Source organism: Arvicanthis niloticus, chromosome 7 (genome assembly GCF_011762505.2).
Source record: "Arvicanthis niloticus isolate mArvNil1 chromosome 7, mArvNil1.pat.X, whole genome shotgun sequence".
NCBI lineage: Eukaryota > Metazoa > Chordata > Mammalia > Rodentia > Muridae > Arvicanthis > Arvicanthis niloticus.
Genome location: NC_047664.1, coordinates 10,688,514 through 10,711,051, shown reverse-complemented (window position 1 = coordinate 10,711,051; position 22,538 = coordinate 10,688,514). Strand labels below are relative to the sequence as shown.

Below are 22,538 nucleotides of genomic sequence, written 5' to 3'. Positions count from 1 at the left end.
CTTTCTTGCTTTTTCTAGGTTATAGTTTCCCTCCTTGTGTTGGAGTTTTCCACCAATTATTCTTTGAAGTGCTGGATTTGTGTTGAGATACTGTGTAAATTTGGATTTGTCATGGAATATTTTGGTTTCTCCATCAATAATGATTGACAGTTTTGCTGGGTATAGTAGTCTGGGCTGGCATTTGTGTTCTTTTAGGGTCTGTATGATATCGGTCCAGGATCTTCTGGCTTTTATGGTCTCTGGTGAGAAGTCTGTTGTAATTCTTATAGGTCTGCCTTTATACGTTACTTTGCCTTTTTCCCTTACTGCTTTTAGTATTTTTTCTTTGTTTTGTACATTTGATGTTTTGACTATTATATGGCGGGAAGTATTTCTTTTCTGGTCTAAACTATTTGGAGTTCTGTAAGCTTCTTGTATATTTATGGACATCTCTTTCTTTAGGTTAGGGAGGTTTTCCTCTATAATTTTGTTGAGGATATTTACTGGTCCTTTTAGTTGGGAGTCTTCCCCCTCATCTATACCTATTATCCTTAGGTTTGGCCTTCTCATTGTGTCTTGGATTTCTTGTATATTTTGGGTTGTAGCTTTTTGTATTTTGCATTTTCTTTGACAGTTGTGTCAATGTTTTCCATGGTATCTTCTGCACATGAGATTCTCTCTTCCATCTCTTGTATTCTGTTGGTGATACTTGTGTCTATGACTCCTGATCTTTTTTTTAGGTTTTCTATCTCCAGGGTATTGTCCCTTTGTGATTTCTTTATTGTTTCTACTTCCATTTTTAGGTCCTGCATGGTTCTGTTTAATTCCTTTTCCCGTTTGGTTGCATTTTCTTGCAATTCCTTAAGGGAATTTTGTGTTTCCTCTTTAAGGGTTTCTATCTGTCTACCAGTGCTCTCCTTAAGTTCTTTGAGAGCGTTATTTATGTCTTTCTTAAAGCCCTCTATCATCATCATGAGAAGTGATTTTAATTCTGATTCCTGCTTTTCTGGTGTGATGGGATGTTCAGGGTTTGCTCTGATGGGGGAGCTGTGTTCTGATGATGCCATGTAACTTTGGTTTCTGTTGCTTATGTTCTTGCTCTTGCCTTTTGCCATCTGGTTAACTCTAGTGCTGCCTGTACTTGCTGTCTCTGACTGAAGCCTGTTTTTCTAGTTATCTAGCTTGTGTCTGATCTCCTAGGGTCCAGATGTCTCTGTGATCTTTTCCAGCTGTACTGATTATAGTGGTACCTCTAGGATGCCTCAGGATCTGGTGCCTCCAAGGTAGTAGTCCAGCTAGGTGTCTGCTGTTCTGGGTGCAGTGTCTCCTCTAGAATATCTCAGGATATGTTGTCTGAAGCTCTGAGTTCATTTGTTCCTCTGTGGCTCTGGATTGAGTGGACCTTCCAGTATGTCTCAGGTGGAATCCGGGGTCCACACAACAGCAGACCTGGCAGAGGTCTGATCCAGGCCTCAGATCCGGGAACTAGTTTCTAAGACACTGTCCAAGTTAGAGCGCCTGGGATCCCTACTTCCTCTGGGTTCTTGGAGGTTGGGGACAGAGCTGCCACCCAAGATCTGCTCAGTGCTCTGGCCCAGACTGGAAAGGAACCAGTGTTCCGGGCCGGGAGTGACTTCCTGGGTCCTTTTGGTTCCCAGTTACTCCCTGTTTAGGGCGGGCCCTGCTGTCTGCTTACCTAAGATACTGCCTGAGTTCGAGCGCCTGGGATCCCTGCTTCCTCTGGATTCTTGGAGGTTGGGACAGAGCTGCCACCCAAGATCTGCTCAGTGCTCTGGCCCAGACTGGAAGGAACCAGTGTTCCAGGCCGGGAGTGACTTGCTGGATTTTTCTAATTTAATATTTTCTATATTTTTTTTAACTTAAAATTTCTGTTGCTGTTATAAGACACCATGACCAAAAGCAGCTTGGGGAAGAAAGAGTTTATCCCATCTTACAGCTTGTAGTCCACATCCAGGGAAGCCAGGGTAGGAACTCAAGGCAGGAACCTGGAGGCAGGAGCTGGTGCGATGGGTGAAAGCTGCTTCCTGCCTTGTCTTCCATGGCTTGCTCAATCTGGTTTCTTATACCCAAGGGGCAGCATAGGCCATTCTAAGCTAGATCTTCTCACACCAATTGTCAATCAAAAGAGCAAACTACAGGCTTGATCACAGTCCAACCAGTCTAGTGGTGGCATTTTCTCAATTGAGGTTTCAGTTTTCTGAATGACTATAGCTTCTGTCTAGGTTACATAAAAACTAGCCAGCACTATGTTTTTGTTTTTTTTGTTTCATCCTCTGAACTATTTCTTCTTCCTTCTACCAAGTAATTATTTCTGGTACTATACTTTTTATTTCACTTTTTTGTCTTCTGCTTATTTAAAAAACAGTTTAGCCTGTCCTTTATGGATACAATATCTTATCTCTTCAATAAAATTTTACAAAGAGTTAATCTATTAGTTTTCCTGTACTAGGGATTGAACCCAGAATCTCTTATATACCAGGCAAGTGCTCTTCCATTGGGCCACCTCCCCAGCATTCTTTGGGGGATAGTCATAACATTATAGGATGAGTTTGTCCTCTACAAATTCCCCTTTCCCTGTGATTTGCTCTACAGTGAATCACAGTTCTCAGATCTCTAGTGGTCTATCTACTCATTGCTTAAAATGGGATGTTGAAAGTGGATTGGAATCCCTGTGTTTCTGAGTAAGCCTGTCCAACAGGGGGCTTAGTCAGAAGGCATATACACTTTCAGTATCTTTAGGGGATTTCTATAAGTCTGGCAATGTTGGTATGAACTTCCATTGTACTCTGTGAGGTCTTCAGATTCCATAATGAAAATTTCTCTTAATTTTACCTAGATAGTTGCCTAAGATAGTCTTGATTCTTTTCAATACAAAGAAGGAAGGAAAGCCATTTATACTTGTGATGCTAAAGGAGGTGGGCCCTTCGAGAATCAAAATTTGGTCCATTTGAGTCTGTGTAGAAGTATATTATTTGAAGAGTCTTGGAGATGGCAGGAGAGACTTATGAAATAGTAAGGAGGATTGTATGGATTACATCTATTTCTGGTTCCAAAGCAGAGAGCACCTATGTTTTCTTGCTTAATGGCTGTTAGCAGATAACCATAAAAATAGTCAGGTGGCTGAGGCAGGGGGATTATGAATTTGTGGCCATCTTGGGCTACATAGAAGATACTATCTTAAAACAAACAATATCTACACAAACATCAACAAAACCACCATTCACACCAAAGGAATGCTGTAAACAAGGGGCAAAACAGACGCTTTAATAAGGGCTTCCACTTGCAGAAAGGGCTTCTAGAAGCAATTATGTTACCTAAGTCTGAGATAAAGAAAACTATTAGTTTATTGTGGTGGTGCTGAGAATTGAACCCAGAGACTTGCATGTGCATTGTTAGGCAAGTGCTTTACCACTAAACACACACACACACACACACACACACACACACACACACACACACACACACAGGAAGCTTCTGTTCTCCCTTTGTGTGACAATAGGAAGTGAGGCAAAGCATGGTTAGTGTAGGCCTGAGTACCAGAGGCTATCCACAGAGATATCTGGCCTGCCAGGTGGGAGGGTTCAATCGAAGGGGAAAGGGTCTAAGCCAGGAGGGGGAAGTGCCTCTGCCACCACCTCCACCGTGCCCGCTGCCGCTGCTGCTGCTGCTGCTCCTGCTGTTGTTGCTTCTAGATGCCTCACTGGCTGTGCTGAGCCAAGCCAATCTGAGCCAGCAGAAGACTGGCTAGCCAGTGAGGGAAGTGCATGCACGTTTCTGGTGGTGAAAATTTTGGGAGAGTGGTGTCACAGCTCTTGTGACAGACGCTCTCAGACAACAGAGTGATTCTCACACCTTTATTCCTTCTGGATAGGATCTTCTATACAGTTTTGGGGTGGGTTGGGATCTGACAGCAGATGCTTCCTATTGGCTTGACCTGAGATATTAGGGATGCCCCATTCACATGTAGAAGGGCTTGGGGCACTGCCCCTGCGTGACTGATGGCCATAAATCTCTCTAAGGGTGACTGTGGCTATGTGACAGGGGCATGCTGCCAGGACTAGGCAAAGCTCCTACTGTCCCTTCGGGGTCTCCAGAGCTTCTAGCCTTAGCTTGACCTTACCAGGCTTCCTCTTACAGTCCACATCCTTGCAGGTTGTAGGTTGATTTACAAAGATATGTTAAGGATTCCAAACAGAAGTACTATGAGTATGATAGGTCTCTACCAGTCTTCAGAATTAGTTATAAGTGCAAATTCTCCAGTCCTATCTCCAAATTACTAAATCAGGGTTTGGTGGACTTTACAACCCTGCTCTTAACACCATGCCCTTGCACACACAACATACAAATTATGGTCTGCCAAGAAGGATTTGGAGAGCCAGCTTATGTTGTATAACAGATACAACAAAGGTCTGGGGCCTCTGACCTTCCACTGGCTGCTGGGAAGGATGGAGGTGGGTCACTGACCCCGGGAAGAACAGGCACAGGGCAAGATCTCTGCAGAGAGGAGAGGAGCTTAGCAGTATGGCAGAGGCGTGAAGAAGAGGAAGGAGATAGCTGGTAAATTTCCAGAGGTCAGGGAGGCTCAAAGAACCCAGCCTTCTGTGTTTTGTGTTGTCCTGTCCCATTCTTTGTCACAGGTCTATAGAGAAGTCATATGTGTGCAGCTAAGTCATGCCAGTGATAGAGTGGAGAACAAAGAAGATGCCACAGAGAAAAACTGGACCATCAATGTGCAGGATGCATGCATCCTTCTTACTTTTTTTTTTTCTCAGCACATCCTCCAGTGCATTTTATTGGTTACTGAAGAAATGAAGTGTCTGGATATTTTCAGGACTTTTGCTGCTTAGTTTTCGTTCACCTGACACACAAACTAGAGCTAGCCAGGAAGAGGGAACATCAGGTGAGGGATTGACTCCATCAGATCAGATGCATCCGAGAGGCACTTTCCTGATTAATGATGAATGCAGGATGGCCCAGCCCACTGTAGGTGGTGCCATGCCTGGATAGATGGTTCCAGTTTATAAAAGAGCTGAGCAAGCCAGTAAAGAATCATTCCCACAAGGTCTCTGCACCAGTTCCTGTTTTCAGATTAATGTATGAGTTTTTGCCTTGACTTCTCCCAGCAATGGATTGATACCCAGAAGCGTAAAATAAACTAAACCCTTTCTCTCCAAGCTGCTCTTGGTGATCGCATTTATCATAGCAACAAGTAACAAAATTAGGACTTATGTGTGGCTGCTTTTGTTTTTTAAAGAAATGATCAGTTGCCCTAGGCCATAAGACAGCGCTAAAACTAAAAATGAAAAGGCCAGGCTTGGTGGTGTATGACTTTAATCTAGCACTTAAGAGGCAGATGCAGGAGGATCTCTGTAAGTTCAAGGCCAGCCTGGCTTACCCAGTGAGTTCTACAGTGAGACCTTGTCTCAAAAGAAAAAAAAAAAGGTATCTTGTTTTATTTTCTTAAGAATGTAGATATTTAGACCTAATGATCATGTTGTGTAGATCATCTAAGTATTAGTGCTACTTTCTTTTAGTAGAATGTATCATAAATATTGTACAAACTTTCTTTAATATCTACATTTAATAGGCTTTGGAAGTTAAAGTAAAATTTCATCCCTGTAGTCAGTCAGATTTCTTACATTCTTATACATTTCTAAAATACCTTCTCTCATTAAAAAAAAAAAAAAAACCCACAAAATCTTTATTAGGGATTGTGGTGATTTGAGTCAAGTATACCCCATAGTCTAGGGCATTTGATCAGTCAATTCCTAGTTAGTGGTGCTGTTTTGGAGGTGTCTTAATTAGGGTTTTATTGCTGTGAAGAGTCACCATGACCATGACAACTCTTACAAAGGACAACATTTAGATGGGACTGGCTTACATTTTTAGAGGTTTAGTCCATAATTGTCATGGCAGGAAACATGGTGACCTGCAGGCAGACATGTTGCTTGAGAGATAGCTGAGGGTTCTACATCTTGGTCTGCATGCAGCAGCAGGAGACTGTGTCTTACACTGGGCATAGCTTAAACATACAAGACCTTAAAGCCCGACCTCACAGTGACATGCTTCCTTCAGCAAGGCCAGACCTCCTAATAGTACCACTCCCTATGGGACAAGCATTCAAACACGTGAGATAATGGGGGGGGGGGGGGGAGGGAAGGCATTCCCAGTCAAACCACCAGATGAGGTTGAGGATGTGTGGCCTTGTTTGAGGAAGTATGTCACAGGAGACAGGCTCTGAGGTTTCAAGCCCTTGTGTCATTCTCCATGCATTCTCTCTGCTTCCTCTTTGTGGTTTTGATATGAGCCCTCAGCTTGCTGCTCCAGTCACCGTGCCTGCCTCCTGTCACACGTCTTTGCTGTGATGATAATGGACTCCTAGCTTCTGGGTCGGTAAGCCAAAATCAAGCCTTCTTTCTATAAGTTGCTTTGGTCATGGTATTTTATCACAGCCACAGAAGAAAAGTCATTGTTATAGCCAACAAAAATGACCCATAACAATACAATAGATTTTGCTGGAATCACACAGACTCTTCTACTTGGAAGAGATTCTTGTATGATGATAGACCCAGCTTGTGCAAAGCTTTCTCTCGGACTTCTAGCTCAGGGCCTATCTGTTTATACATTTTCTTCATTGATGTAGACCAAAACATAGCATCAGATGTCCCCCTCTGTCCCACGAGCACTTCTCCATGCCTCCTGCTCAGGCGAGGCATCAGACTCCCCTGAGAAGGCCTTGCTCGTGACACATGTCTATTTCATTGTGTCTTTCTTATGTGTGTTGACCTGCCTTGTGTCTGTGTTCATTGTCTTTGCTTCCATGACCGGAGGATCCCTAACCTAAGCTTAAATCTCTTCTCTGCAGGAGTTTCCTATCTCCATCTGTTCTTTCGAGGTTTGACTTTGGATGCTGTTCTGTTCCCTCACAGTCTTTTTTCCAGAATAGAATTTCGGTCGCTCCAGGTCTCCTGACGGCTGTTGGTGATTTATGTCTCTGGATTCGTCACTGCTCTTGTCAACGTTGCTGCCTCCCAACTCCGTCTCTCATCTCAAATCAGCCCCCAAAGCCCCTCTGTGAGTGCCTCTGGGATTCTCTCTGCTCTCATCATTATCTCTTTGTGTCTGGCCTCTTCTTTTCTACAGTCTCTTTCCTCAGGCCGTACCTCCAAGTGCTGTAGAATCAGCCCTGTGAACATGTCATTCACAACCAGTCATCTCCCGCCCAAGTGCCCTCAAAGCCTACCCTTGCCCAGGGTTTAAAACCTGGCCGTCTGGTACTTAGCTCTCCACACTCCAGCTGCTGCTCAGGTCCTCTGTAATGGCTGGCCACCCTTGAAGTATCATCTCTTATTTTAAAAGGACAAGCAACACCTCTCCTCGTCTTCTGAATGCTCCTGGTTTATTCCTCCTTCTTATGGTTCTTCTTAGGTTGACTGAGGTTCTCCTCATTCTTTCTAGTCTTACTTCAGACAATAAAACTGTTCTTTCCAGGAAACCTTTCTATGTATGTGTGTGGTGAGATAGGAGTGTGTGTACCTGTGTGTGTGGAGGTCAGAGGTCAGTGTAAGGTATCTTCTCCAATTGCTCTCACTTTAGTTTTTGAGGCAGGGTCTCTCACCAAGCCTGGAACTCATCAGTCAGGTAGGCTGACTGGCAGATGAGCTTCAGGAGTCCACCTTTCTCCAATTCCCCGTCCTTCCCCCTACCACAAGCAGCAGCGGCTGCATCTGTGTCTGGCTTCTGTGTGTGCGCTGAGGATCTGAAGTCAGGCCCTCAGCCTTGCACAGCAGACACTTTACTGATAGATCCATCTCCACAGACCCAAGAATCTCTTTTAATCAGCCAACCCTTAGCTTTTCTTTCATTCATGTGAGGCTAAAACAACTCCTATCCCATGTGTGTGGTACTTAACTGTAGGAAAATAGTGCCGATCAGAGCTGTCCTTAGTGACCATCACATAGATGAAGTGAGTACAGTCTTGGCTCCATGTAGGTGAGGAGACCAGGCCCAGGACAGGTATGTAAAGCCACAGGATGGCTTCCAGGCTCAGGCTAACTGTTCAGAGTCAGTCCTCTGAACTCACTCTGTCTTAGAGCCTCTGAACTCTTGGATTGCTCCTTTCCACTCAGTGGTTGTGACGTATATTTAGTGTGTTACCTTCTCAAGTGAAGTGTCTGCCTGCCCCTTGAGGCCACAGCTTTATAGTATACCCATTCTCCAGAAGGACTAAAAGAAGGCTGTGTGCTTAAGCTCTGCATGCTGCGTGGGTTGAGTGAACTGTGGAAACTGCTTAGTTCTTTTGAGATGATACAATTAATTTTCATTAGTTGTGAAAGCAGTCTCAAGTTCTGGGCTCTTAAGAGCAAATATTCCGAGAAGCCATTTTACCCCCTGACTTTTACCACAGGGTCTGATGGCATCTACTCATTTTCCAAGTTATGCTGTGTGGACATCTAAAAAGTAACACCGATGCAATAATCCCACATAGTCCTTGCTGATTCTTGTCACAGGTAGAAATCAAACACCGGTGAAGTCCACGAGTCAGCAAATACACAGTGAACCATTCTTGGGTCCAGTGTCTCAGCTGGATGGTTTTATGTTCTTCCCTTTGACGTTACATGTGAAATGTGGGTGGAAAGTTCTGACAAGATGTTTTTGTCTTTTTTAAGGGTCCCTCAACGAGACCTCAAGCTGCTCCATGGAAAAAAAGAAATGCCAGGCCTTCCTGGAAGAGGTGGGCCACCAGAGGTATGACTGGTGAGGGAGGTCTAGTGTTTAACACTGATTGGCATCTCAGGGTTACCGGAGGCTGGATCATGAGCTGCAGCTTTGATTTACCATTCTCTCTGGAATGAGACCTTTCCAGGAGCTTGTAAGATTGCCTAAATTATGTGTGAATGAGGTAAAACTGTCTGTCTTAAAAGCCACTCACTTTTTAAAAAAAGTGGACACGAGTCTCAAGCTATACGCTATCAGAGTGTTTAATCACCTTTTCTAGAATGTTCTGAGTGCTTAAAGTGAAAAGCAATACTAACTTGAATAAAATTTGACTCTCTAATGTTTTTGGATGGGCACACACACACACACACACACACACAGAGTTTTAAAGAAAACAAATTAGACATTCATTGCAAGTCAAACATGAAGTCTACTATCCCATTAGGTAAGAAATGGGGAGGGGATTGAGAGAAAGCAGGCTCCTGCCGCTTGCCTTCTAGCTGTGAGGGTCAGCTCGGGTTAGGGTCCATGCCCTTCAGACACATTTTTCTCTTTCAGTTGTCTCAGTAGCTTCAACAACATCCTCTTGTTCACAGATGGAAGGATCAGGGCTGTACCTTTACCTGGCACTTTGCCAGGTCATATGGTACCCAGGCCGCATGCACGTCAGCACTTGTTGGCCCTGACCACTGTGCCTAGATGTGTTTGCATGTAGCCAGCATCACACATGTGGTGTTGATACCATTCAATACTCTGAATCCTGATGAAGTTTTCTTCCTTGTGTCCATACACCAGCTACTTAAAGAAGATCAAAACCAAACAAAAGGCTAACCACAAATATCAAACAGTGATGTACTAACAACTGAGTGATTTGGAAAATGTTTCTCAACATTCAGGGGCAGAACAGTATCAGTCAGTAGGAACTTATTCCAAGAGTCAGAACTTCTGTCTAATTTAGAGTTCGCCAGTTACTTAAGTTTTAACTGTTGACGGGTTCTATAAAACATTTTGAATTGTGTAAAAGGGCAAACAACACCTGGCCTAACTCTGCCTAGGGATGTTAGAAAACCCACAGGAGCTCATGGAAGAGATCAACAAAGAGACAGGCTGAGCGCCCACAGCCAGTGGCTAGGGTACCAGCTACCATTTACTATAGTTCACACCTTCTCTTCTGAGAGAAACTAGTTTGTGCTTATTTACAGAGATGACAGATCTTCCCAGAGAAAATCTAACAGCACTGACAATTTGAAGAGATTCTTAAAAGCATGTATTTAACCTTCATTAGTGTGAAGAGATGTCAGACCCTGTCTCCAGAGTGGCTCTGTGCAGTACAGGAACCTCTGGCCACATGTAGTCACTGTGCTCTGGTTGGTAATGGGACACCAATTGTGATATGCATACATCTTTGATTTTGAAAGCAATGTAAAGGTACAAAGATTGAACTTTTTAATATTTTGATTTAATTGCTTTGGGATGAGGGTATTTTAGATATGCTGGATTACACATAGAAAGATAGTTTACTTGATTCTTTTTACTTTTTGAATGGCTACCAAAGAATTTAAAGGTTCACATGTGAGTTGAATGTATGGCTCACGTTGTCTTTCTGTTGGACAGCTATTAGGATGTAGACAGACATGGGGATGCTACACAGAGAGAGTGTTGCATGCTGGGGCCAGGGCTTTGGGGGTGGTGCCTGTAGACTTCGTGCTGCTGGCAAGTGGGTGGTCCTACCAAGGATCAAAGAATTGGGACAAGGGATAGGTTTTTGAGGAAGAATACAACCGGGAAGAAAGGCTGGTCAGGAAGACAGAAGTTTGGACAAGCATAGAAGATTTGGGATTTACAGAGGAATCTGCCTGCAATACAGAGGGAAGGGGGAAAGAGAGGGCAGAGACACCCAGGAGGCACAGAAAGGTTATCTTCATAGTTTGTCTTGATGGAGGTCAAGTTTTGTGAAGCCTTCCTAGAATGTTATCATATTACTTAAATAACAAGCCTATTTTACTTACAAAGAATGCTTTAATGTATTATCTCAAGATACCAACAGATGGCACTGTGTTCTAGGATTAAGAAAAAGGCAAATTGTCGGCTTAGTGATGCTTAAAATTTCACAATATAACTGCTGTCATTTCAGCTTGCAAGCCAAATATATGTGTATCTACCTATTTATTTATAAGTCTCTCTCTGTCTCTCAGTCTGTCTCTTTCTCTTTCATACACACACACACACACACACACACACACACACACACACCTACCTACACACACCCATACATACATGGTTTAGAGTGGTCATTGGACCTCAGAGGGAGGGTTCTTCAGTACATAAAGACCCCACAATTATCATCTAGAGAAGGACAACTCTTGGTAATCACATTTGTACAATATGTTAAATCATTTGGTTAGCCATGTACAGTGTAGTATGAATAAGGAAACTTGGTTTGGGAACTAATACTTTCTGTAATGGTTGTGACCCTCTATAACCATGTTGGGCTTCAGTCTTATCTCACCTGGACACAGAACAATGCGGCTCTTCAGTCAACATTGACTTCTATTAGGTTCCGTGAAGTCTCATGCTACCTTTTAGGTAGCCTCTGGGTTGCTACACTAACATTTCAGACAGCTGGAGAGAAGTAAAAGGATGTCATCTCAGCACAACTTAAATTATAATAGAAAGTACAATGTAAAGTTCTCTTCTGAAGTTCCACCCCTAGTCAAGAAGCTACCAGAAAGGGGAAAAAAATCAGTTCTTTTTCAATGAGGTAATATTGGGTATGTCAGTCACATGCCAGGGCAGGCTCCATGGTCGGGAGTAATTGGTCAATACAAATCAGACTCCATGCTTTGTTTTGTTTTGTTTTAAAGGGAGAATAAGAACATGAAATATTGGATATGGGATGAGGGGAAAGACTATGATAAAAATATATTGTATGAAATTTGTAAGGAATAAATAAAAACATTAAAAATAAACGAAGCTCCCCTTCTCATCACCCGGCTGGCGCCCAGCTCTGTAGTGGGCTCTGTGCCCTCTCTTGCAGTTGTGTCCCAACTTCTCTAGCCCAAGGCTCTTAGGCATTCTGTTTTAGTAGAGAGAGGCAGCAAAAAGCCTGTGCACTCCCTAACTAGTGCTCAGTATATCTCTCCAAGGGCTCCTGCTGATTTTCAGAGCCTTGACTGGGTATAGAAGTTTTTATGTGTAGCAGTCAGAAACAGACTGTCTGAGTGACTCTGGAAGCCTTCCAGGGCCTCTCTCATCCCCTAACCCTCCACAGGAAATCTGGCTCCTACTCTTGCTCTACTAAGACATCTGAGGCTCCCATCCTCAGAGGCTTGCTGGTTCTCTTGCTCATATCAGTCATCTTGGGTAGCAAACCAACTAGAAGCTGGGGCCATGCTTCTCTCCTCCATGTGCATGTGACCCAAGGAAACCCAGCATTTCTTCTGAGCCACGGGCACAGGCTTCTTGCTCATAGCCTCTTCTCTTCCGTTGACTTCACACCTCTCTAGATGGTTTCTGGTAGACAGGCAGATCTAGAGCTGGGAGAGACGTGCTCTCCATAGCTTCCACCAGAACTAATGAAGAGGCGGAAAGACCCTAGCCTGCACTGTGGCTCTGGTTTGTGTCCAGTAACAGCCTCTGTTGTAAAGAGCATCCTCTAAATACCTAAGCACGGTGGTCTTTCTACAACAGATACTTTGTAACAGACAAGGGCAGGGAAAACAAACACAGGTTACTGTTTGATAGCTACTGGGCAAGTTATGGTTGGAATGAGATGCTTTGATCCAGGGCTCTATTTCCTATGTATGGTGTGGGGGGGAGTAAGAGAGGGAGAGGGAGAGGGGGAGGGGAAGGGGGAGGGGGAGGGGGAGGGGGAGAGGAAAAGGGAGAGGGAGAGGGAGAGGGGGAGGGGAAGGGGGAGGGGGAGGGGGAGGGGGAGAGGAAAAGGGAGAGGGAGAGGGAGAGGGGGAGAGGAAAAGGGAGAGGGAGAGGGAGAGGGGGAGGGAGAGGAAGAGGGAGAGGGAGGGGGCAGGGAGAGGGACAGGGAGAGGGAGAGGGACAGGGAGAGGGAGAGGGACAGGGACAGGGACAGGGACAGGGACAGGGACAGGGAGAGAGAGGGAGAGAAGAGATATGTTGGGCTATATGTTAGGCAGAACCAGGTGGTGGTGGGGAAGTCTTAGTAAATCCAATACATGCTTGGCTCCTAGGAGTCTATGGCTCTCTTGAGAACATAAAGCATACTTGTCCTTGCTCAGTTTTGTTCCCATGGCATACTCACAGAACAGAAGTGAAGTTAGGACCACAGGCTCTCTAAAGGTACTCTTCCTCGGAGTCTTCTCAAAGATTGCTGGCAGCTGCATTTCAACGTCCATGAGCTGCGACCAAATGGCACGAAGTATCCTTACACCCACGGCTCGTCTGTTTTGGTCCTTGTCTTTCCTCAGTGCCCACTTTTCTTGGATAGATTGCTTGATTTGTTAATTTTATAGGAGAGATGCTTTGAATGTGTATCAAAGCTCAGGGCAGACCTTAGCAAGTCAGGAAAGCAGATGCCTCTCTCAGCAAGGCTGTTGAAGCTCTCTTTCTCTCAACCACAGACCAGCATAAGGAATAACAGGTCAGGTGAATAAGCTGATGACGGGTAACGATTCCCTGTCCAACCCCCTACGTGAATCACTGTGTTAGTCAAGACAGCGACTGGCTGTTCTTGCCAGTCACAGTACAGAACGATTCCTCTTCCCTCTGGCTCTTTGCAGGAGCTAGAGGAGGAACAACATTTACAGACATCCTAGGTAGGGCGTCATCACAAAGCAAGCCAATGCCCCTGGATTCCATCCTTCTGTGCTTCTTCACTGAGTCAAAAGGGAGCCAACATCTCCAGAGCTTTGAGGGTTGGAATTCTGTGACAGGTAGTGGAGTTAAGATCGTATAGATTTTTTTTTTTTTAAATCAGCTCAACACTGAGAGTGATGAAATAAATATAGCCTGATGAGTTTGTTCTTGCCTTGCAGGAAAGCGATCCCTCAAATCCAGGCTCATCTGACTGTGCCAATGATTCAGCTCCAAAGGCTGCCTCCCTCCGATCAGTGAAGCATGTAATAGCAATGAGTTAGCCCCATGTCACACGCGGATAGCTGTTTGTGGATGCTGCTGTATATAAGCGCATTTTAGCGCCATTTCTGTCTGTACCCCTTTACATTGGTCAGAGTAAGTAAATGTAAAGAGATATACTTTTGTTTTGTTTTACTTTTGAGACAGGGTCTTGCTATATTTTAGCCCAGGCTGGCCTGCAACTCAAAAGCCTCCTGATACAGCCTCCCAAGGGCTGGGATTTCCTGTGTGTTTTGGTAAAGCTTGTACTATTTTGATAAAAAATAAAGCTACTTTCTTCTCTTTCTGTAACTGAGCCACTGGGAAGATCAAATTGTTTAATTTTCTCAAACCACCACTGGGGTCAAGGCTAGTGATTTCCCTTGCACCGAAGTGAAATTCATTTGTAGGTTAAGTCTTAAGTGACTATAGTGCACATCATGATTTAAAAAATTTAAAACCTGGCATGGGACATCCACTTTTTCATAGCTGTGTGTAGGTGCCATGTGTGCCGTGTGATGTTTGTCATGTCACTGGACCAGAGTCTATGAGTTCTGCTGTCCTGTGATTGATTTATAGTAACGAATTGTCACTATTTTACTGGTTTTACTTAGGATAAAAATGTAACAATCATACTATTAGTGACATTGTCAACCTACCTGCCAGACAACACATGACATTTTAATCTTTTGTTTATTATTATTATTATTTTACATTGCAGCATATTCCTTACTATATTTCTATTCCCTGCAAACACTTTGGAGGTGTGGAAGAGACAAGACACTGATATTAATGAGAACCCTTCTGAATTGTTTACATATTAAGTCATTTAAATGCATTGTCTATTACCGTAACACTCACACAAAGTATACAGAATCATAGTTTTTAAAAAGATGAAGCAAAACAGACAATCAAACAAACACGAAACAAAGCAGAATGTGTTTATGTGGGAGTCCCTGCAGACACCGGGGCTGGTGACAGGGACACACACAATCAGCAAAGAGGTGAGACTGTAAACTCAGCCCGACCCAGGCAGCCTGGCTGGGATCTGGTGCCAGGCAGTTTACTGTAAGCCTGTTTACACACAGCACAACTTGGGGAATAAAAAAAAAGGTTTCCAGGCAACAATTCCAGGTGCCCAGTAAAGCTTAAGTTCTGACTACACAGAAACTCTTTGTAAAGCACATGTGACTGTGAAGATGGACTGTAGTTTAAAGGCCTAGGATCTGGCCTGGTCTCTAACCAAGATAGCATGGAGGTTAGGCTATAAAACACATGTGTTATCTCCCCCGAAGATGGGTTCTATTAACTGGGAGCTAAAGATAAAGGCCTGGGGAGGGAGAGTCTGGGATAGACATCCTGGCGGATTTAGAGGAGGTCTGGTTCCACAGATAGCAAAGGTCACTAACCAGGTCACTAACAGCACCCACTCCCGGCTTTCTGGGTGGGAAGCACAGATTTCATTTCCTTCATCGAGGAGACAGCCCCGAATGTTTGGCATTCCTGGTTCCCTGGTGCTCATCTGTGCACGCAGGACCTTGTGCTTGCTACAAGTTTAGCATAGGCTCCTTTCTTCATGCTAATCTTGAGGTATGGAAAGATGCAGTCAGAACTAAGCCACCTTCGCGGTGCTGTGGAAATGGAAACAAAGTCAGCATCATACTGGAATAAACTTGCAGAGTCATTTATTCAAGCATTTTTAAAAATACAAAATCAGAAGATGTCTTTCAGGGTGAAAATTAATTCTAAATGTATTTCAGCATCCTAAATTAGAAATCACCTAGTCATATGTGGGAGTGCTCACCCCAAAGACCTGGGAGACTCTTTGATTCATGCCTGTCTGTGTCAGTGCTGTCTTTGCAGGGTCAAATGTTCACAATGTACTAGTTCAGGACCTGAGAATCAATCAGTCTCTCTCTCTCTCTCTCTCTCTCTCTCTCTCTCTCTCTCTCTCTGTCTCTCCACACACACACACACACACACACACACACACACACACACACACACACACTCACACCATACAACAAAGGGTTGTTTGGGGACACACCCAAAGCTTTGGCAGATATATGTAGAAGCAATTTCATTTGATCACTTCCCGCAGTTTCTGTATGGATGGCTATAGTTTTCTTTCATGACAATTTGAAATCAATCTACAAACAACCTGTTCAAATGTGAAATGAATAGGATAGATTGTAAATTAGCACTGAGAGTCACTGAGGAAAGTTGTCTACTATGTCTAATGGTCTTGGTTTATTGGGGATATGTATCCTCTTTCCTCCCTTGGCTCCCGGGTGTACTTTCACAAATGTCCAGCAGGGGGCAGGGTGGTGCCAGCTGATGGTTCTGCCCTTCAGGGCTCCTCATTCCCTGTATTCCCAAGGAGAAGTCGTTTTGAATGTTGTTCTCTGATTCCATACTTTTTAGAAAACCTGGAAAGAACTTACCGTGTTTTTATAGACATTTCACTTGATCTTCACATTTTTTCCCCCAAGAAAAGCACTTCTCACATTTTATGGATAAAGGAAACAAATTCTGAGAGGCTAGAGGACTTTTTTAAGTGGAAGAGCTAGGAGCCACATGGTACTCCTCTGACTTTTACCCAGACTTAGTATATTCTGCCAGCCTTAAGCACACCCAGACTGAATTGACTTAGGTTTATTCTATTTATTCATTGTGTGTGTGTGTATGTGTGTGTGTGTGTGTGTGTGTGTTTGTCTCTCTCTGTGTGTGTGTGTAAGTATGTCGGCATGTCTGTGCCACTTAGAGGGTGGGGAAGCTGGAGGACAATTTTCAGGAGTTGGTTCTCTCCTTCCCTCCTTGATGTGGTCCTGGGATTAGAACTCAGTCCCTCAGGTTGGTCACAAGTGCTCACTAAGCCATCTTGCAGTGAGCTGACTATGCCACAGATCCTGTATTGCTGTTCTAGAGTTCATCCAGGTGGCAACCTGAGGCGCCAGGGCTGCAGCTCAGTGAAAATACCACGGCTGCCTTCTACCTGAGACTACCTTCCTCAGTAGAGAGAAGAATCCCATGTACTGTTCCAGGACTGGAGTTAGTCAGCTGTGAGCCACTGTGTGTAGGTGTTGGAATCAAACCTGAATCCTCTGGAGGAGTAGTCAACACTTCTAACATCTGAGCCACCTTGACACCCCTTTGGTTTGGTTTATAAAGACCTTGGAAGAAGTCTCAAGTGGAGGTCACCAAAATGTTACAAGCTAGGGGACTTGATTTGGTTTGTTTTCTCTGCAGGTTAAAGAGTTAAAAAGGAGGGAAAAATACAGAGCTCAGCAGATATCAGCAGGGAGAGATCTCAGACAGAGCAGACTAGAATTAGCCAGTTAAGAAAAGCTTTAATAGTGTCACACACACACACACACGCACACGCACACGCACACACACACGCACATACATACACACACACACATACACACACAGACACACACACAGACACACAGACACACACACAGACACACAGACACACACACACACACACACACACACACACACACACACACACACACACACACACACAGGCAAATGGAGATAAAGACTTCCTGCAGAGCTGAGGGCAGACTTGGGAGCCAGAAAGAGGGGTCTTCATCTGCTAAGTTAGGGTTGGCCCCATTGAATAAAGACAGGGAAGCAGATTGGCCTACCCACAACTTCGGTATAAACACGCTGTGACCCAGCCTTCTACTTGTTGGACTACTGTTGGGAGGAAAAAATCCCTCTAGGCCTTTGTTTCAAGCTTTCAGGCATTTATCATGGTAGAGTGTGAAGAAGAAGCTAGAAGTTAGCTATCCTTCTATTTGAGGCTCCTCTTCCTATCTGGCTCCCTGTCAGATAACTTCTGGTCCTCCACAGGCCCTGCAGCGTCACCGCAGTGCGTAGGATGCCCATGCGGTGTGCCCACACGGTGTGCCTGGCCTTAACACCCTTAAAGGGTAAAGACAAGCTTTAGCTTTGCACTATGGCCTCAGAAATCTGGTTTGCACGATGGCGGATGTTTGCCTCCAGGTTAGGGCCTGGTGGGGCTCTCCTATACACCCCGCCAGCCAGCTGAAGGAGATGTGTCCCTTAGCAGATAGCGAGACATGCTCAGGTGTCTTTACTGTGTTGGCGGTCCAGCAGCGTTGATTTGTGGAAGTGGATGGTCCACCCCCACCCCCACCCCACCCCACCCCACCCCTACCCCTACCCCACCCCCACCCCCACCCCCACCCCCACTCCCACCCCCACCCCTGCCTGCTCTAGCTTCCTTTCACCGGCTGCTTAGCTGGCACTGCTTTCTGCTGTTTGACTTTTGCATCTTTTTCTGTATCCCCTGACTCTGACTGCCTCTCTCTCTCTCTCTCTCTCTCTCTCTCTCTCTCTCTCTCTCTCTCTCTCTCGCCTCTCTCTCATATCCTGACTTTAATTTCCTGTAAGCATATAATTATCACTACATTTTGAAGTAGGGTTTCCGGGGCATTTCTTCCCAGATAAATGCAGTTCTAGATCAGATGCAGAAGTAGCGTTAGCATTTTGGAAGCGAACTCCAAAAGGCGGTTGCATGGCAGAAGGTGGCCAGCAGGGGGCAGTCTCTCCCAGTAGAACACAAGCGTTTTCTTTGTGGCTTGTTCCTTTATGGCCATTTGCTTATCTTTTTTTATTTTTATTTTTTTATTTTTTTATTTTTGAATAAATCTTTGAAGGAGCAAAAACTGACTTCTTGTACGTTTTAAGCAAATTTTTGGTTGGCTTACAGAGAAGAATCATCTCAGTCTGGTACAACCTCGCAGCCAGAGTTTCATACCGATTTTTCCCTTGTTACAAACACTGACTGGGATATCGTCCGAGCACCTGAGCGTCATTAAATAGATGATTCAAATCTTAAGTTTTTCTTGAAGGCGATTGAGTTATGGCTGTGAATACAGGGCCAGAAGTGTCCCCTTGATATGAGCCTCATATCCCAGGTCCTAGAATTTTAAGTTAATAACACATGTAGGGAAGAGAATTGTTTAAAAGACAAGATCAGAAGTAGGGCCAACACGCCCAGGTCTTCAGTAAGCCCGAGCACTGAGTACTGAGTTAAAGCACACAGCTACTGGTGACTTTCTTGACCTTGGCAATGGTCTAGAACCGGTAATCCGTCCCGAGAATTGACATGCTCACATAGAGGGGCAAAAACCAAACACTGGTCTCTGGCAGGCTGTCAGAACCCACACATGCTCGACAACGATTATCTCCAGAGTAAGTCCCTTGGCAACGAAGGGCAGCAGCTGCTCATAGCTGGGCGATAAAGATGATCACGCTAGAGAAGGAAAGAAACTCCCAGAGGAAGCCTGGCTCAGGAGGACTTCTCATGCTCCTTGACTTCTGTGGTTGCTTTTCCTTGGGCAGCCACAATAAGAACAGGGCGTGTGAACTCTGCTGCTCACCAAACAACTAGTGAGCACTTGCCCATGCTGGCTGGAGCTTCGAGTCCAACTACCTAGCAAGCCAGAAATCACCCTGGTTTCAGGAAGTCAACCTGTAAGGTTGCTCTGCTGCCACCCCACTGGCTGCCTTTTATATCAAGGGATCCCCAGGCAGGGAGGGCTGAAGTTTTAGGCCAAGGACCATAGGCTAACAGTGGTTTTCCAGATGGAAACATGGGAACAAGCCCACAGCAAGGCTCCCGGAGCTCACATCCTTGTCCTTGTGTTTTTAAAAGTGGTTTGGGACTGCTGGGTGACTTTGGCAGGGAATGGTAGTGCTTTTGATGGAAGCGGCTGGGTTGTGCCCGGTGGAGTCTGTTTGCAGCAATGCAGTAGAAATCGTGGTGCCTTATCCTTGCTGGCCAGCTATGGGGAGTGTGGCCCTCAACTAGATGTCATTTCCTGCGCCTCCCTCCAGCCATGAGCCCACCTTCAGTGAAGGCTGGGAGGAAAATGTTCTTTCATCCAGTGGGATCTGTCAAGCCCAGAGTGGCCTGCCTGAGGCATACTGACTTTCCCCTTTGCCTTATCCATCCCTGTCCCAATCCTTCCCAGATATTGATCCTAAATCTGTCTCAGCATCTGCAATAAGCAACTTGTCTCATTTGCTTGGAGAATACTCGGTGGGGAAAAAGTAACCGGACCCATAAAGTAAACCTCTAAAGTTCTTCTGAGGTATTTCCCCCTTTCAAATCTTCCACAAAAGAGAGACAAGCTTATTTTTCTCAATGTCTCAGAAGGGAAAAGTTGTCTACTGTTAATATGATGATTACTTACAGTAAGTTGACTCTCGACATGGCTCACCCAACTGCATTTTACAAGGAAGGAGAAAAGGTTACTAACCTTTTTAATAGTATCAGAGCACCCAGAACATCATGTAGGTGTTGCTGGAATAAAGCCCATGCATCTCTTCTTACCCCTACCCCAGACCCCTGCCCCTGCTGAGAATCCCTGTAAGGCTCTAGGAGTAGCAAGATGAAGTGAGAGAGGGCAGGAGGGAGACATGGCTACTCTTGGTCCACGAGGCTTCAGCCTGTTGCCCTGGCAACATGGTTCTTCCTGTGTCTGCTCTTGACCTTTTAATTTTTCTAAGTAAGTCGGAGACCATTTAGGATCTATGGGTTGGATCAGAAGAGGGAAAAGTCTGAAGGAATAAACGTTTATTTACTTATATTTGAGGCAGGGTCTTATGCATCCTAGTCTGTGTGTGAACCCACTGGGTAGCTGTGGATGACCTTGAACTCTGATCCTCCTGCCTCAGTCTGTCAGCTGCTGGGGTTACAGGCAGGCATAAACCTCTGAGTCCTGGTGGTTAGAAGAAACCATCTTGCCTTGAAGGTGTTGTAGAAGCACCATGCAGAGTTAAGAGCTGACCAGTTTGTAGCTTTGGTAAGTTGACTTTGGAGCAGTTGAGGATAAGCTACATGCAACCCCCAAAGTGGTGTGCATACGCAACACATTGGGTCACATGAAGTACGAAACACGTATAACTTAACAGAGGGAGGACCTCAGTCCAGGTCAGATTTAGACCTGACTTTAATATAATACTGTGTCAAGACCTCCTGGGTACCACAGGGGCTGGATTTGGGATGTGTGTTAGGGCAATGATAGCATCTTATCCTTATGAGTATTTCTTATTAGAACCACCCAGAAGAAAGAGAGTTATATTAAAAAGCCTGTGACATGACTTAGTTTTCAGTATTGCAGAACAATGAAAGGCCACATCTGTGGCTCTCCCTCAGAAATTTTATTAAGAGTGAAGACTTAAAAAAAACATGAGAACATCACCAAGAAATGTTAGCTTCATTTGTGGGATTTACCAATCACAGTAATGTGTGGATACAGTTCTGCCAAAAAATGTGACATGTGTTTTACTCAGTGACTCGTGGGTATTGCTTTGTGGGCTCCTAACGCAGCCCTTTTAAAGTTTATCTGCTGTGTGAGGAGGAAGCCATGAACTTCTGACAAATGAAAATGTCTTTTTTTCTCTTAAGTTCTAAAGCTTTCTAAAGTGTTTTCTCAAAAAGTCACCAAGGAAGTGTTTCCAGAAGTACCCGTTTTTAAACTTTTCTGTTCAGTTTGAATTTAGAATGGACATTATAGACTTCAGCTGAGTGGTTTTCATTTCAGGCCGACTCAACTGGGCAGCTCACAGTTTCCCCTGTCTGTAATCAGCGGACCTATGGTTAGCTGGTTGGCTCCCTTGTGATATGTTGAGTAGAAAAACCATCAACCTGCCTGGCTTCAGCATGGTTTCCCTGCAGGTTTCACTCTTTGACCTTTGAAAGGCTTTCCTCTGTTATTTCACTGCCAGCCTTCATCTCTGATTATGTTTTCTTCTCCTGTTCTCTCCACCATGTGTGTGCCGTGTGTTTGTGTGTTTGTGTGTGTTTGTGTGTGTGTGTGTGTGTGAGAGAGAGAGAGAGAGAGAGAGAGAGAGAGAAAGAAAGAGAAAGAAAGAGAGAGAAAGACAGAATGTGTGTGTGAGAGAGAGTGTGTTTGAGAGTGTGTGTGAGTGTGAGAGAGAGTGTGTGTGATAGTGTGTGAGTGTGTGTGTGTGAGTGTGAGAGAGTGTGTATGAGAAAGTATGTATGTTTGAAAGTGTGTGTGATAGTGTGTGAGTGTGTGTGTGAAAGACTGTGTGTGAGAGTGTGTGTGTGACAGTGTGTGAGAGAGTGTGTGTGCTAAAGTGTGTGTATGAAAGAGTGTATATGTGTATGAATGTGTGTGAGAGAGTTTGTGAAAGAGTGTGTGTGAGAGTGTATGTGTGTGTGACAGTGTGTGTGTGAGAGAGTGTGTGTATGCATGAGAGTGTGTGTGAGAAAGTATGTGTGAGAGAGAGTGTGTGTGAGTGTGTGTGTGAGTGTGAAAAAGTGTGTGTGTGTGTGAGAGAGAGAGTGTGTGTATGTGTGAGAGACACAGAGAGAGAGAGAGAGAAAGAGAGAGGGGGAGAGAGAGAGAGTGTGTGTTATCTTCTGGAATGGGGAAGATTTCAGCTCACTAGAAGTGCTGATCACACTTTATAGAGGTCTAGATTGCACTTAATCTACAGTATTTTACCTGAGAGAAACGGCGTTGTTCAGCTGTGTCTTCTCTGTAGTTCAAAGCGGGAGGCCAAAAAAGCACCATTTTTTAGCAGTTAGCAAATCATAGAAAAATGTGACATGTGTCTGGGGAGGTTTTTATTCTCCCTGTTATTTTTTTTAAGCTTTGAGTATCTGTGCTCAGTTTTAAATTCCCACAGAGGATGCTCTTATTTTATCGTGAAAC

The 22,538-nt window shown here is 44.6% G+C and overlaps 1 protein-coding gene across 4 annotated transcripts in view; it reads left to right on the top strand.

Annotated features, from left to right (window-relative positions):
• The window catches only part of Mlip (muscular LMNA interacting protein), a 314,951-nt gene that overhangs the window by 8,163 nt on the left and 284,250 nt on the right, over positions 1 to 22,538 (top strand). For 3 of the 4 annotated variants that reach the window (XM_076937909.1, XM_076937905.1, XM_076937893.1), the window contains exons 2-3: positions 8,670 to 8,748; positions 13,731 to 13,926. The gene's annotated coding sequence lies outside the window, so the exon portion shown is untranslated. Of the gene's footprint in view, positions 1 to 6,929; positions 7,075 to 8,669; positions 8,749 to 13,730; positions 13,927 to 22,538 lie in introns of all 4 variants that reach the window. The other variant, XM_076937894.1, reaches the window with a different exon arrangement.